The 16,212-nt window shown below is 43.1% G+C and overlaps 1 protein-coding gene across 1 annotated transcript in view; it reads right to left on the bottom strand.

The window, feature by feature from the left end:
* The window catches only part of LOC115152310 (carbohydrate sulfotransferase 8-like), a 90,204-nt gene that overhangs the window by 48,175 nt on the left and 25,817 nt on the right, over positions 1-16,212 (bottom strand). The window lies entirely within an intron of this gene.

Consider the following 16,212-nt stretch of genomic DNA (forward strand, 5'->3'; position numbering starts at 1 on the left):
TCTGGACAATACGCTGACAGACACAGCAAACCTTCTTGCCACAGCTCGCATTGATGTGCCATCCTGGATGAGCTGCACTACCTGAGCCACTTGTGTGGGTTGTAGACTCCGTCTTATGCTACCACTAGAGTGAAAGCAACGCCAGCATTCAAAAGTGACCAAAACATCAGCCAGGAAGCATAGGAACTGAGAAGTGGTCTGTGGTCCCCACCTGCAGAACCACTCCTTTATTGGGGGTGTCTTGCTAATTGCCTATAATTTCCACCTGTTGTCTATTCCATTTGCACAACAGCATGTGAAATGTATTGTCAATCAGTGTTGCTTCCTAAGTGGACAGTTTGATTTCACAGAAGAGTGATTGACTTGGAGTTACATTGTGTTGTTTAAGTGTTCCCTTTATTTTTTTGAGCAGTGTAGTATAAGGTAGTCTCTCACAACCATAAGGCTTTAATTGACATCCGGCCAGATTTTCAACCACACACTCAGTGCCAGCAAACACTCTACTCACATCAAATGCACATTCTGATTTACGGTACTGTGAAGCGCTACGCATATAAAAAAATATACGTTATGACAATGAGGGAGAGAAATAGATGCTTTAGTTGACACTAATCGTTTCCTCTCTGATTGTAGTATGGAGTGAAGAACGCCCTGCCTGGACGGGGAAGCAATTCCTTCGATAGCACCGCTGCCGTGGCTCAGCAGTCAGACTATGAGGGAGGAACTCTTTATCTGAAGTTCAGTAGAGGGGCACGCTTCGGGGAGATGAGCGCCCTGACCGTCCTCACCTCCTGAATTGTGGCTGAACTTGTCATTTGGAGCTGAGGAGGGCTTGGAGAAATTCTCTCTGGAGAGATGGAAATGAGGAGCCTGGCTCTGGCTGGCTTTCCTCCATGACCCTGAACCGATCTGAGCCGATCCTCACAGGTTAACACAGTCCAATACCCCTCCATTCACACTCTATCCAGTCAGCTTGGTCTGTACTCTATTAACTTCCACTTTAGTCAAATGTTCCTTTAGTCTCCCATTGGTTATTAGGCCTGTAAGTTCCCTTCAGTTGGTATAGCCTACATTATCACTTCATTTAATGACATTGTTTCGTTTACCTTCATTTGCTTCCTCTGTAAATGCAGTCAGGGCCGTATGGTTGTTGCTGAGGATCATCAGTAATAGTTGATCATATTATTTTTTAAATGACATGCAGGCAAATTAAATCGTTACGGAGCGGAGTGCAGACCAAGACATAACAGTTTGTGGCCGATGCTTAATGCAGGCAAGTGCGGGCAATAGACAAGGGTATAGCCTACTACTGTACACAGATTCATCTTGACAGTTGCCATATTCAGTTCTTCAACCCATGGTAATGTTGGAAGATTAGCGTACATACAATTATAATAGGGAGAATAAAAATGTGTAAAGACTCTCCAATCCTGTTGTTTCCTAAGCCTAAATAATTTACAAGATCAGAGTATTTTTAAATCTACCTATTGGTGCATGTATTTATATGGCCCACTGGACACACTCTGGTTGAATCAACATTGTTTCCACGTCATTTCAATGAAATTACACGGAACCAACATGGAATAGACGTTGAATTGATGTCTGTGCCCAGTGGGGGCTTCTTTCATTGATCCCTAATATTCTGAACCTGACTATAGTGAGTCTGTCAACAAAATTCTAACTAAAAGGTACATGTACTGAAAACCTTATTGAATGAAAACGGCACAATAAAATCTGTTGGCCAGCAAGTGGGAGGGTTTTCAGTGGTTTAAATAAATGTAATCCGAGCATGCAAGGTAGCCACATCTGCAGCGCGCAAGGCAGACGAGCAGTGTAGTATTACAATCTCACACACACCTATACAAACTGAGCTAATAATTCTGTACGTGCAGCCTAACAGTTATCGCAAACAATTATCATCGGTTGGTTGAATGGAAATTTTGACTAGGAGGCTGGCATATATCCAACTGATTTGTTTGCGCTCAGTGTAGTGGAGGTGGTGGGGGCTGCCTGCTGTCAGAGCTACCTTCCAGAACTCAGCCAGTGAACTGGAGTGGGCAGGAGGGGCGAGGAGAGTAGAGATGAGAGGAGAGAGAAGGGGAGAGGAGAGGGCAGGAGCAATGAGGGGAGGGGAGAGGAGACTCTTGTGCTCAGACTGTGTTTGCATGCTGGCATCCTGATGTTCTATTCTCTCTCTGTGGGTGGCTTGTCCCAGACATCACTGGTAACACTATGTGGCTAATAATAAGTCAGATCAGATGTCATGATCAAACTTGTCTCAAGGAGAGGCAGCATAAAGCATGTATTCGGTGCATCTTTCTGTAAGCTACATAAAAAAATACACATTCCTAGTGACAGGGTGAAAGACGACATATTTAGCAATTCCTGCGCAGCACTTTAGAAAAAATAATTATACTAGACAGGACACTTTTCTACTAGAGCATGTCAACAGAGCCATCAAACTGGCATCTTGACGTAACCATGCCAACTATTCCTGTTTGGCCTGGAGATTTTCTGAATGTCTAAACTTTGAAATTAATAACTGAGATATGAAAAATGTTGAAGGGCTTTTATAATCTCCCGGAGTGAGTTGGCAACACAACCCTGACCTTGTATCTATTTGAAACTAGTGATTAAAAAAAAAATCTCAAGTTCATGATTACCCACAAGCTATTTTGATAGGACATACATACGTATGAGACGTAAGGGAATCCCTTTTGTCTCTTGAGGACCAATACCTGGAAGCTTTGACCTTCCTAGAAGTATGCGCTGACTCAATCAATACCCAGGGGTAGGAATATGTGTATGTCTCCTCTATCTGTTTCCTGTCAGCATTTTCAACACAAGTCTAGGTGTATGAAGTCGTATACCAGTGTATATGTGTACGTGTCCTGGGATCTAAAAAATGTGAGAAATGTGAAAATGATGACAATGCCATTTAAGTGTAAGACCTGTTTGAACGGACCGCCTGAAATTACAGTTTGTTTTAGTGGGATGGAGTTTTGGCCTGCCTGTTGACATCGCCAGGCAGAAAATTGAACATTTTTGATATGCATTAAACCTTCCGTAGTTTACGTTGTTTTAATAGTATGTGCCCACAGGAAAGAATGATGGTGCCTGTAAGTGTATTTAGACATAGCCTATTTAAAACTTAGAATTATTCATTCTCTTTTTAGGCCTTTTCAATAAGTTATTTAATCTTGCTTATTGACAACATTTGGCATGTCCATGCTCAGCCATAATGCAATTTACAGTAGGCCTAGCCCCATATCAGTGCGAATGTTATGTATATATTTCAACATTGAAGCCATGCAATTACATAGAATATATGTGGACCGCAAACAGGTTCAAGTTAACATATTTAGCAAAGATAGGATAGGTCTACATTTTTGTTATTTTGTTTCTGTAAGCAATTTAACTAACTATAACGGACTAACCTTGGAATTGGAGTTGATTCCAAGGCAGTACAGAAAAGCAACCACATGTTTAGAAATGGATTACGTTCTGATTGGCCAGTGAGGGGCCAAACCTTGACACACCCACAACTTGTTTATTCATCAGAACCCAGCTCTTTGTTGCCAACCCCAGCAACTGCGCCATTAATTGTGCCTGTGAAAATAGCAAAAATATCTCTGACACACCCCCCCCCCGAACCTAGAGCGCTACCGCCCAGCCCTTAAATTGACCGTTGCGTTAGGTTTGTTAAAATAGACCCCTAGGGGTGAAATGAATGGTGTTGCATGGTTACTGCCAAACAACCGTTAGCCTCAGTCTTGAACTGTGTGGATTGAAAAGACTCCCGCCTTTGTGTGGGCTCACAAAACCCTAGATTGAGGTGGGCTGCAGTTCTAAACAACACTGAGTTTATTCTCAATGTATTGTTACAGAGACATTTTCTATCATACTCACTAACACAGGTATTCCCAAATTGGGGTACGCGCAATGCCGTCGGGGATACGCCAAATAAAAATGTGATTCACATAAAAAAATATCTCTATATATTTTTAAAGTTTTTTTTTTCCTTCACATTTTCAAACAGTCCATTTATATTTTCCAGCGGGGCTATATATTTGGGTGAGGTTTTTTTCTCGCCTGAGTAGCCTCGCTTCACTGCCAAAAATAAAATTAAACCATCTAGTGTTCAGCGAAATAACAACACATTGTCAAATACAGGTTGCCTAGTCTAATAGTTAACATCCAATCACATTACTCTCTCACGCGAATTCCACTAACAGTTCGTATGTAGCCAAACGTAGGTGTTGCTCATGTTGGTATCTGTACTGATGGCGCAAAAGCCATGACAGGGAGACATAGTGGAGTGGTAACGCACGTGCAAGCAGTTGCTCCCGACGCCATTTGGGTATACTCCAGCATCCACTGAGAGGCTCTTGCTGCCAAGGGAATGCCTGATAGCTTGAAAGACATTTTGGACACTAGAGTGAAAATGGTTAACTTTGTTAAAGCAAGGCCCCTGAACTTTTGTGTATTTTCTGCTCTATGCAATGATATGGGCAGCGACCATGTAACACTTTTACAACATACAGAAGTGCGCTGATTATCAAGGTGGCAAAGTATTGACACATTTTTTTTTAAATTGAGAGGCGAGCTTAAAGTTTTCTTTACTGACCATAAATTTTCACTTGTCTGACCTCTTGCATGATGACAAGTTTCTCACACGACTGGCCTATCTGGGTGATGCTTTTTCTTGCCTGAATGATCTAAATCTAGAATTACAGGGACTCTCCGCAACTATATTCAATGTGCGGGACAGAATTGAGGCTATCATTAAGAAGTTGGAGTTCTTTTCTGTCTGCATTAACAAGGACAACATACAGGTCTTCCATCATTGTATGATTTTTTGTGTGCAAATGAACTCAAGCTTGCGGACAATGTCAAATGTGATATAGCAAAGCACCTGAGTGAGTTGGGTGCGCAATCACGCAGGTACTTTACCGAAACGGATGACACAAACAACTGGATTCGTTATCTCTTTCATGCCCTGCCTCCAGTCCACTTACCGATATCTGAACAAGAGAGCCTCATCGAAATTGCAACAAGCGGTTCTGTGAAAATTGAATTTAATCAGAAGCCACTGACAGATTTCTGGATTGGGCTGCGCTCAGAGTATCCTGCCTTGGCAAACCGCGCTGTTACAGTTTTTGACAATTGCTTCCACATGAATTCTGTAACTATGGCTCCTTTTCTCTAGACTCTACACACAAAACCCCAAAACACACACACACAACATGCAAAACGTCACACATCTCTTGCAAAATCAAAACTATTTTAACTCTTCTCGAAATGGTGTTTTTGCATCAAAACTCTACACACAAACCATCAAATGATTAGCTCTTATACACGCCAACTACACACGGATGTGACAAATGTAAAACATTACAATCTTGTGTCTTTTGCATGTTCAGTGTGCAGTGGAGTCCACGGCAGTTTGTCATAGCACTCACACATACATGTATGTGCACAAATATATACAGTATGTATGTATATTTAGTATATATTTACACTATAAACAGAAATGCAAAACATTGTATTTTCATCCAGATTTCGGGATGAACAGTAACAGACAAAACAAATACAGTAGAAGATAAACAAATAGGCTTGTCCTCGTCCTCATCCTCCTCCTTGTCCTCCTCCTCCTCCTTGTCCTGTCTGATTCCCCTCTTACTCTCACTCCTCTTCCTCTAACTCTCTCTCCAAAACTGGCCTCCAAGAAAGCCAACCTGAAGCCTATTTATAGTGTAGAAGTGTAGAAATGAGCTATAAGTGTTTTCACACGTGAGCCCTGGGTGTAGGTAATCGGTAAATTAGTGTGGCATTTGGAATGGCAGTGTTTTCCAAACGAAACACAATACCTGTTAGTTTTGAATGATGTGTCTAATGTAGAGAACTGTGTTAAGTGTTTTGCAAAAAGTGTGTTTTACAATTGCAAACTGAGTGTGAAGCAGATAATGTGCTTGCAGTTTTGCAGACTTGGTCTGAAGATTAGGTACATGAGTTAATGGTTTCACTGTGTCACGTCCTGACCATAGAAAGCTTTTATTTTTCTATGGTAGAGTAGGTCAGGGCGTGACAGAGGGTTTTGTCTAGTTTATTTATGTCTATGTTGGTTCTAGTTTCTTTTTTCTATGTTGGGTTTTGTCTAGTTTATGTATTTCTATGTGGGGTTCTAGTTGTTGTATTTCTATGTTGTTGTTTTTTGGGATGATCTCCAATTAGAGGCAGCTGGTCATCGTTGTCTCTAATTGGGGATCATATTTAAGTGGTTGTTTTTCGCACCTGGGTTTGTGGGAGATTGTTTAGAGGTAGTGTATGTTTCACCTATTTGTCACGGTTTGTTATTTTGTTTAGTTGTTTATTTGTATGTCTTGCATAGTTTCACAGTTGTATTAAAATGTGGAACGATACATACACTACGCCTTGGTCTCCTTCGTACAACAAACGTGACAGAATCTCCCACCACCAATGGACCAAGCAGCGTGGTCAGGAGGACTGGACTTGGGAGGAAATCCTGGATGGGGCAGGACCCTGGACAAGGCCCGGGGAGTATCGCCATCCAAAGGAGGAGATTGAAGCAGCGAGAGCAGAACGGCGATATTACGAGGCGTTATACCATCAAGGCAAACAGGCGGAGACAGCGAGAGAGGAACGGCGACAATACGAGGAACTAGCACGACAATGACGGAAGCCCGAGAGGCAGCTCCAAAAAAAAATGGGGGGGGGGGGCACACGGGGAGTTTGGTGGAGTCAGGTTTGGGACCTGAGCCCTCCTCGTGCTTACCGTGGAGAGCTGAGGGGTGAACCAGAGCCAGTCAGGGAGACGAGTGAGGAACTCGACGCAAGATTCCGGAGAGAGGTGTTGGCATTGAGAGTGCTGCAGAGCGGGCGTGCTGAGGACACCAGTCCGGTGTCATATGCACCAGTTTCACGCATCTGGCCTTCAGTGCGCCTCCCCAGTCTGGTACGTCCTGTGTCTCCTCCACGCACTCGCTTGAGGGAGTGTGTGACCTGTCAGGCACCATGTTTTGCTGTGATACGCACAGTGTCTCCAGTGCACATTCACTGCGCATTCACAGCCCAGTGCGTCCTGTGCCAGCGCCCCGCACTTGCCGGGCTAAAGTGAGCATCCAGTCAGGACGGATTGTGCCAGCCCTACGCTCAAGACCTCCAGTGCGCCTCCACAGCCCAGTACGCCCTGTGCCTGCTCCTCGTACTCGCCCTGAAGTGCGTGTCACCAGTCTGGTGCCACCAAGTGCCAGCCCCACGCATCAGGCCTCCAGTGCGCCTGCCCAGTCCGAGGTGTCCTGTTCCTGCTCCCCGCACTCGCCTTGAGGTGCGTGTTACCAGTCTGGCACCACCTGTGCCAGCCCCACGCATCAGGCCTCCAGTGCGCATTCCCAGTCCAGAGCTTCCGGCGACAGTTCCCAGTCCAGAACTTCCGGCGACAGTTCCCAGGTCCGGAGCCTTCAGCGATGTCCCCCGATCCGGAGTCTTCAGCGACGTCCCCCGGTCTGGAGTCTTCAGCAACGTCCCCCGGTCCGGAGTGTTCAGTGACGTCCCCCGGTCCGGAGTCTCCAGCGACGATCCGCAGTCCGGAGTCTTCAGCGACGTCCCCCGGTCCGGAGTCTCCAGCAACGGTCCAATTGTCTCTAATTGGGGATCATTTAAGTGGTTGTTTTTCCCACCTGGGTTTGTGGGAGATTGTTTTGAGGTAGTGTATGTTTCACCTCTTTGTCACGGTTTGTTATTTTGTTTAGTTGTTTATTTGTTTGTCTTGCATAGTTTCACAGTTATATTAAAATGTGGAACGATACACACGCTGCGCCTTGGTCTCCATCGTACAACAAACGTGACACACTGAGTGTGCCTCAAGTATCACTTTTAGTGTGTAAGAGATTGTAAAAAACTGTAAGACACTGTTGTCCTTTGCAACCACGTACCTATGTGAGAGTGGATTCTCGGCCCTCACTAGCATGAAAACTAAATACAGGCATAGACTGTGTGTGGAAAATGATTTAAGACTGAGACTCTCTCCAATACAACCCAACATTGCAGAGTTATGTGCATCCTTTCAAGCACACCCTTCTCATTAACCTTTGGTGAGTTATTCACAATTTTCGATGAACAAATAAGGTTTAATATGTAAAATGGTTAAATAAAGAGCAAAATTATTGATTATTATTATATTATTTGTGCCCTGGTCCTATAAGAGCTCTATGTCACTTCCCACGAGCCGGGTTGTGACAAACTCACTCAATCTCATGTTTAATAAATGTATCGTATAGTGTGTGTGTGTGTGTGTGTGTGTGTGTGTGGCAGGCTTACAATGATGGCAAAAAACAACATTTGAGAGTGCGCTGACCCTGGTGCTAGAGGGGGTACGCAGCTGGAGGTTGAATGTTTGAAGGGGTACGGGACTATAAAAAGGTTGGGAACCACTGCACTAACAGATAGACAGGCATTGAAGCGTTAACATGTCTTGTCAATGTGAGAGAACGGCATAACAATGACAAAAGATTATAATGGCAATGTCACTAGAGACAGGCTAGAATAAATACACATTTCAATGTAGTTATTGCGTAGAAGCAGGGTGGCTGCAAAGAAATGGCTCAGACAACCCCTGGGTAGGGAGGGAGGCTGCTGTTGGACCACCCCCGGTGAACATGAATTAAATCTTGCTGTTCAAATTAGGTTTTTAGCTTGCTGTGACATGTTTTTGTTTAGACTCAAATTGGACGCACTTCACGTCTCACACAGCCATAGTCAAACTTAAGGGAGAGAATTCAATCTGTCGCGCAGAGAAAAAGAGGGAGAGAGAGGGTAGAGGGATAGAGAGGGAAGAAGGAAGGGAGGGAGTGAGAGAGATGGAGAGAGAGAGAAGGAGAAGGAGGGAGAGAAAGAGAGATGGGGAGGTAGAGAGATTGGGAGTGAGAGAGAGAGATGGAGAGGGAGAGATTGGGAAAGAAAGAGGGTGAGGGAGAGAGTGAAGGAAAAAGAGAAGCTGGGAAAGCTTTGATGTGATTGAATGTGCTTTACTTTCTCAGGCTCACCTCAACTGAGTGCAGCCATGCCCCATTGTTCAGCGTCTCTGTTTGAAAAGCGCCAATTTCTGAACAAAAGTCTGCCACGGTTTTTGGAGGCCGTTGTTAGTTGCCTGAGGTAGTCTTTCATAAAGCAGGCAGACAATGAAATATAACAAAAATAAATGAATCTACCTTGAATAATTGCAATGTGTTTCTGAGATGCATAGTACAATGAATTCATAGTATATGCTCTGGATGAGGGCTGTTGATTAAAGTGCTGTAAAATGAAGTCATCATTTGGAGGATATTCACTTCAGTAGCATAGTAGATTGCTTTGCAGAAGGAATGTTCTGTGAGTTGCAAAAAATGTGAAATACAGTACTGAGAGAGTAGGCCTCAATTGGGGGAAATAGAGGGAAAAGAAAGTGTGAAAGTGAGAAAAGATAACAGAGTGGCACTTCCAATGCCAGTTAGATTATAAATACTGCACAGTGAAAAGTAGGATCTGTTTTCACAAGAAGCTCTGAAATTACGATTTGCATTGATTCAATTAAAGAGGACAGGGCCGTTTCTTGCTTTTTGGGGTGCTGAAGCGTGATTTAGTTGGGGGTCCCCCCCACCTCGCAGGCAAAACATTTTAGTGGCCCTCTTGGCATTGTAGAGATAATGTTGCAGATTCAATGCACATTTTCTGCAATTCTACACATTTTTCATGGGGCAGAGATACATTTGTGCAGGTTTTAAACTAATTTCATGTAATTTTACTCATTTTGCAACGAGGCAGAGAGAAATCGATGTATGTTGTAAAGCTAATTTCCTGCAATTCTAAACATTTTGTCATGGAGTTGAGAGAAATATTTGCAGTTTTAAAGCTCATTTCCTGCAGTTATACACATTTTGCCATGACTTCTGCCATGTTCATATGATATCTGAGTAAGAGTGTCTTAGAAAATCAATAGGGGCCCCCTTGAGGTCGGGGCCCCCGGGCATGTGCCTTGCATGCCAGATCAGTAATTCGGCCATGATTACTACAAGGCTTAGATAGCTGGCTAGACTAATTTAACTAGTAATCTATAAAATGTTAGCTGACATGGGCTAATTGAGTGACTGTCAGTGACAGTCACTCAAACAGGAAAACTGATGATGCGCTACAACATTTTAAAATTGCACGTTGCGTATTCTACTATCCTGACTAACAGTTATTTGAGAAAACGACTGACTTCCTAAAATATTGGTTGGGGGCCCCCTAGCGGCACTTATTTCGCTTATGCCTACAAACGGCACTGAAAGAGGAACAATCATGTGAAATGGCATGTGAGTTATTATTACTCTCTGTAATATCATATTGAACTTTCTTCCCTCCCTGAGAGCAGTGGAATCAATGATCTGCTAATCAATTAGAGTTTTATGCTAGAGGATATCCAAGCTGGTCCAAGAACCCATCCAAGTAGCCTAAGCCTATGGTAAGTATATTGGATAATTCAAAGTGTAATGACACAGTAACACCGTAACAATCATTGAGAGTAGAATACAACTTTTAGCTCCAAACCATGAAGTTGACATAGAGTGAAAAAGGTTAGTGGTAGTTAGACAATTAACTGAATTATTATTGGTTTGACTATGCATTTATAGTGATGTTGCCCGCATGCCTGTGTAGAACCACCACACTAGCTGCAGTATTTTTAGAGGGTCAGTGTCTGAGGAAGGCTGAGGGAGGGTGGCCGGCTCAGGCTTGAGTCAACCTGCTGAATATTATCTTGATCCCTCTCTGGACCTTCTCATCACTGTCCCCTCCCCTTACCTCCCCTCAGCCCCCCTCCTCTCCCTCCCTCCCCTCACCTCCCCTCTGCCCTCACCATATGGGCACGGAAGCCAAACAGATGCTCATAAATTTAGATGAGATGTTTTGGGGATGATATTTTGGACGGCCCACACTGAGACAGTTGACTCAGCTATGAGAGAGAGGCCATACTGTACTGCCACTGGACTGCTTACGCTGTCTGATTAATGAGTAGTAGAGTACTCACTGGCCTCCTTACCTAGTGCATGAGTCAGACAGCATAGGACTATAGTGGTGAAGGTCTGGGAAGGTCATTGAGGAGTGTTCTAATAAACTCTCTGAAGACAAGTAGCATCGAATAGCAACGAATAGCCCCCACGATATGCAACTTCACAGGGAAGTTAGGAACCAATATACACAGTCAGCTTCTTCAAAAATAAATTTGCATCCTGTAGCACAAATTCTAAAAAGTTTTGGGACAATGTAAAGTCCATGGAGAATAAGAGCACCTCCTCCCAGCTGCCCACTGCTCTGAGGCTAGGAAACACTGTCACCACCAATAAATCCACGATAATCGAGAATTTCAATAAGGATTTTTCTACAGCTGGCCATGCTTTCCACCTGGCTACCCCTACCCCGGCCAACAGCTCTGCCCCCCCCCCCCCCCCCGCTTCTCCTTCACCCAAATCCAGATAGCTGATGTTCTGAAAGAGCTGCAAAATCTGGACCCCTACAAATCAGCTGGACTAGACAATCTGGACCCTCTCTTTCTAAAATTATCCACCGCAATTGTTGCAACCCCTATTACTAGCCTGTTCAACCTCTCTTTCATATCGTCTGAGATCCCTAAAGATTGGGAAGCTGCCGCGGTCATCCCCCTCTTCAAAGGGGGAGACACTCTAGACCCAAACTGTTATAGACCTATATCCATCCTGCCCTGCCTTTCTAAAGTCTTCGAAAGCCAAGTTAACAAACAGATCACCGACCATTTCGAATCCCACCATACCTTCTCCGCTATGCAATCTGGTTTCCGAGCTGGTCATGGGTGCACCTCAGCCACGCTCAAGGTCCTAAACAAATATCATAACTGCCATCGATAAAAGAAAGTACTGTGCAGCCGTCTTCATCGACCCGGCCAAGGCTTTCGACTCTGTCAATCACCGCATTCTTATCGGCAGACTCAACAGCCTTGGTTTCTCAAATGACTGCCTCGCCTGGTTCATCAACTACTTCTCAGATAGAGTTCAGCTTGTCAAATCGGAGGGCCTGTTGTCCGGACCTCTGGCAGTCTCTATGGGGGTGCCACAGAGTTAAATTCTCGGGCCGACTCTTTTCTCAGTATATATCAATGATGTCGCTCTTGCTGCTGGTGATTCTCTGATCCACCTCTATGCAGACTACAACATTCTGTATACTTCTGGCCCTTCTTTGGACACTGTGTTAACAAACCTCCAAACGAGCTTCAATGCCATACAACACTCCTTCCGTGGTCTCCAACTGCTCTTAAATGCTAGTAAAACTCAATGCATGCTTTTCAACCGATCGCTGCCCGCACCCACCCGCCCGACTAGCATCACTACTCTGGACGGTTCTGATTTAGAATATGTGGACAACTACAAATACCTAGGTGTCTGGTTAGACTGTAAACTCTCCTTCCAGACTCACATTAAGCATCTCCAATCCAAAATTAAATCTAGAATCGGCTTCCTATTTCGCAACAAAGCCTCCTTCACTCATGCTGCCAAACATACCCTCATAAAACTGACTATTATGGTGGAAAATTGCAAGATTATGTTATAATACTTTTATTGCATCAAATGGTTGTTTTTATGCAACAGAATAGAGTTTTCTTATAACTATTGTGTGTGTGTTCTACTGAGGATGGGCCTCTGGGAGGTGACAGGAGATTTACGATGTCTTTTAGGTGATAAAACCTAAAGAGCATTCCAGAGCATGAGTTAATGTTTCTGTTCTATATGGGACCTGACACTGGTCTCTACACAATGAAAACTGTTGACACAGCAGATACTGTTTCCTATGTATTATAGGTATCTTTCATACAAATCTTAACCTTGTGACCCATTCTATATATCTGTTGTTCGTCATGTAGGTTGAAAGGGGCGTATCTTGGCTATAAAATACCTTTGTACGAATCATCTGAGCGTGAATCGTCGACCAGCCATGACCAGCCATCATTATCGTAGAGCACTCAATCGATTCACTTTATATGTGTGCGTTGTATTGACCTGCTCCCTTATTAACAAGTGATTAAAGATTTAGTTTAAGTATAACTCTGACTTGTGTGATAAGTTTGTCTCTCCTCATTTGATAGTAAAGAAATTAACCACCACACTATCCTACCGATCCATGACTTCGGCAATGTAATTTACAAAATAGCCTCCAACACTCTACTCAACAAATTAGGTGTAGTCTATCACAGTGCCATCCGTTTTGTCACCAAAGCCCCATATACTACCCACCACTGCGACCTGTATGCTCTCGTTGGTTGGCCCTCGCTTCATATTTGTCGCCAAACCCACTGGCTCCAGGTCATCTATAAGTCTTTGCTAGGTAAAGCCCCGCCTTATCTCAACTCACTGGTCACCATAGCAACACCCACCCGTAGCTCGCGCTCCAGCAAGTATATTTCACTTGTCATCCCCAAAGCCAACTCCTCTTTTGGCCGCCTTTCCGTCTAGTTCTCTGCTGCCAATGACTGGAACGAATTGCAAAAATCACTGGAGACTTATATCTCCCTCATTAACTTTAAGCATCAGCTGTCAGAGCAGCTTATCAATCACTGCACCTGTACACAGCCCATCTGTAAATAGCCCACCCAACTACCTCATCCCCATATTATTATTTATTTTTGCTCTTTTGCACCCCAGTATCTCTACTTGCACATCATCATCTGCACATCTATCACTCCAGTGTTAATGCTATTGTAATTATTTCGCCACTATGGCCTATTTATTTCCTTACCTCCCTAATCTTACTACATTTGCACATACTGTATATAGATTTTTCTATTGTGTTATTGACTGTACGTTTGTTTATCCCATGTGTAACTCTGTGTTGTTGTTTTTGTCGCACTGCTTTGCTTTATCTTGGCCAGGTCGCAGTTGTAAATGAGAACTTGTACTCAACTGGCCTACCTGGTTAAATAAAGGTGAAATAAAATAAAAAATACAAGTAGTTATTTAGTGTTTGGCTAAATGAATTAGCAGCATGCTAATCATGTAGTCGCAAACAACTATATTTAGTCTGTCTTCAAGTTTGTTTACGTCTGGGTAATTTGATTTGTTTCTTTAGTATTTCATGAGGCAACAACAGAAGCATAACAACAATGGTATTGGAATCGCACCGTACTCTCACGTTGACAATTACACCCTCCCCCTATGTCAATTTCCTTACATGGGTTATAGAATTATTGAACATCTGCATTTGTTTAATCTATTGTGTCCGTGAAGGATTCAAAAGGGAAAACCATAGCAAATTTCAATAAAGACATCACAAACCAATTTCAGGGTGTTCTGAATTTCCTACTGATGGTTCTCAGAGAGAGGCAATTTTAACATGGATTCTGATGTCACGTCCTGACCCTAGTAAGATGTCATTTTCTATAGTAGAGTAGGGCAGGGCGTGACAGGGGGTGTTTTGTGTTGTTCTATGTTTTCTATTTCTATGTTTAAGTTCTAGTTTGTCTATTTCTATGTTGTTTGGGGTTGATCTCTAATTGGAGGCAGCTGATCCTCATTGCCTCTGATTAGAGATCATATTTAAGTAGGGGTTTTTCTCTTCCTGTTTGTGGGTTATTATCTTTTGAGTAGTGTGTTTTCCTCTCTGCATCACGGTTTGTTGTTTTTGTGTATTCAAGTTATTTATGTATTGCATTCAGTTTCACGTCTAATAAATATGTGGAACTACGAACACGCTGCATTTTGGTTCAATCCTTCGAACAGCCGTGATATCTTATGTGTTTCTTCTTTTATGCCATTATATTGAGCTGTGATATGTAATTGACTAACTCGGCCATTCTCCAATTTATTTTTCTTTCACTGACCTGCTTTTTATTCTATTCTATTTATTCTTATTCTATTCCACAAACGAGGTGTGCCATCTTAACAACCGCAATAATAACAAGCTGTGTTCAATAAAAAACGTCTAGAATGGGTTTAGCCTAAAAAGAACATGTATTTCGAACATATTCTTGTCATGACTTCCGCCGAAGTCGGCTCCTCTCCTTGTTCGGTCGACGTCACCGGCTTTCTAGCCATCGCCGCATCATTTTTTATTGTTCCATTTGTTTTGTCTTGTTCCCTGCACACCTCGTTTACATTCCCTAATCACACTGCATGTATTTATTCCTCTGTTCCCCCCCCCCCATGTCTTTGTGTGGAATTGTTTTGTTACGTGTTTTGTGTGATGCTCCAGACTGGTTTTTCCCCCGGGTATCGTATTTTGACCCGTTGTATATATTTGTCATACATTTGTATGTTTGTGAGTGTTTTCGCGCTTATGTACTTTTACCTGTGGCTGGAGGATTTTGGACGCAGTTGCGTCTGTCTTTTGTGCTTCTGCCAAATAAAGTGTGCCTGATCACAACTTACTGCTCTCCTGCACCTGACTTCGTACCAGTAGCGCACAACCTTGACAATTCTCTTCATTACTGCACCAAATCCCAACAAATGAGAGGATAACTGCAAAGTCACGTAACTTAAAAAGATACCAAAAGCACAACACTGAGCCAGATTCAATACCGAAGAGAGTTACAGTTGAAGTCGGAAGTTTACATACACCTTAGCCAAATACATTTCAACTCAGTTTTTCACAATTCCTGACATTTAATCCTTGTAAAAATTCCCTGTCTTAGGTCAGTTAGGATCACCACTTTATTTTAAGAATGTGAAATGTCAGAATAATAGTTCAGGGAATTATTTATTTCAGCTTTTATCTCTTATCACATTCCCAGTGGATCAGAAGTTGACATACACGCAATTCATATTTGGTAGCATTACCTTTAAATTGTTTAACTTTGGTCAAACGTTTCGGGTAGCCTTCCCCAAGCTTCTCACAATAAGTTGGGTGAATGTTGGCCCCTTCCTCCTGACAGAGCTGGTGTAACTGAGTCAGGTTTGTAGGCCTCCTTGCTCGCACACGCTTTTTCAGTTCTGCCAACAAATTTTCTATAGGCTTGAGGTCAAGGCTTTGTGATGGCCACTCCAATACCTTGACTTGGTTGTCCTTAAGCCATTTTGCCACAACTTTGGAAGTATGCTTGGGGTCATTGTCCATTTGGATGACCCATTTGCCATCTGTAAACAATTGTTGGAAAAATTACTTGTGTCATGCACAAAGTAGATGTCCTAACCGACTTGCCAAAACAATAGTTTG

Source organism: Salmo trutta, chromosome 17 (genome assembly GCF_901001165.1).
Source record: "Salmo trutta chromosome 17, fSalTru1.1, whole genome shotgun sequence".
NCBI classification, from domain to species: domain Eukaryota; kingdom Metazoa; phylum Chordata; class Actinopteri; order Salmoniformes; family Salmonidae; genus Salmo; species Salmo trutta.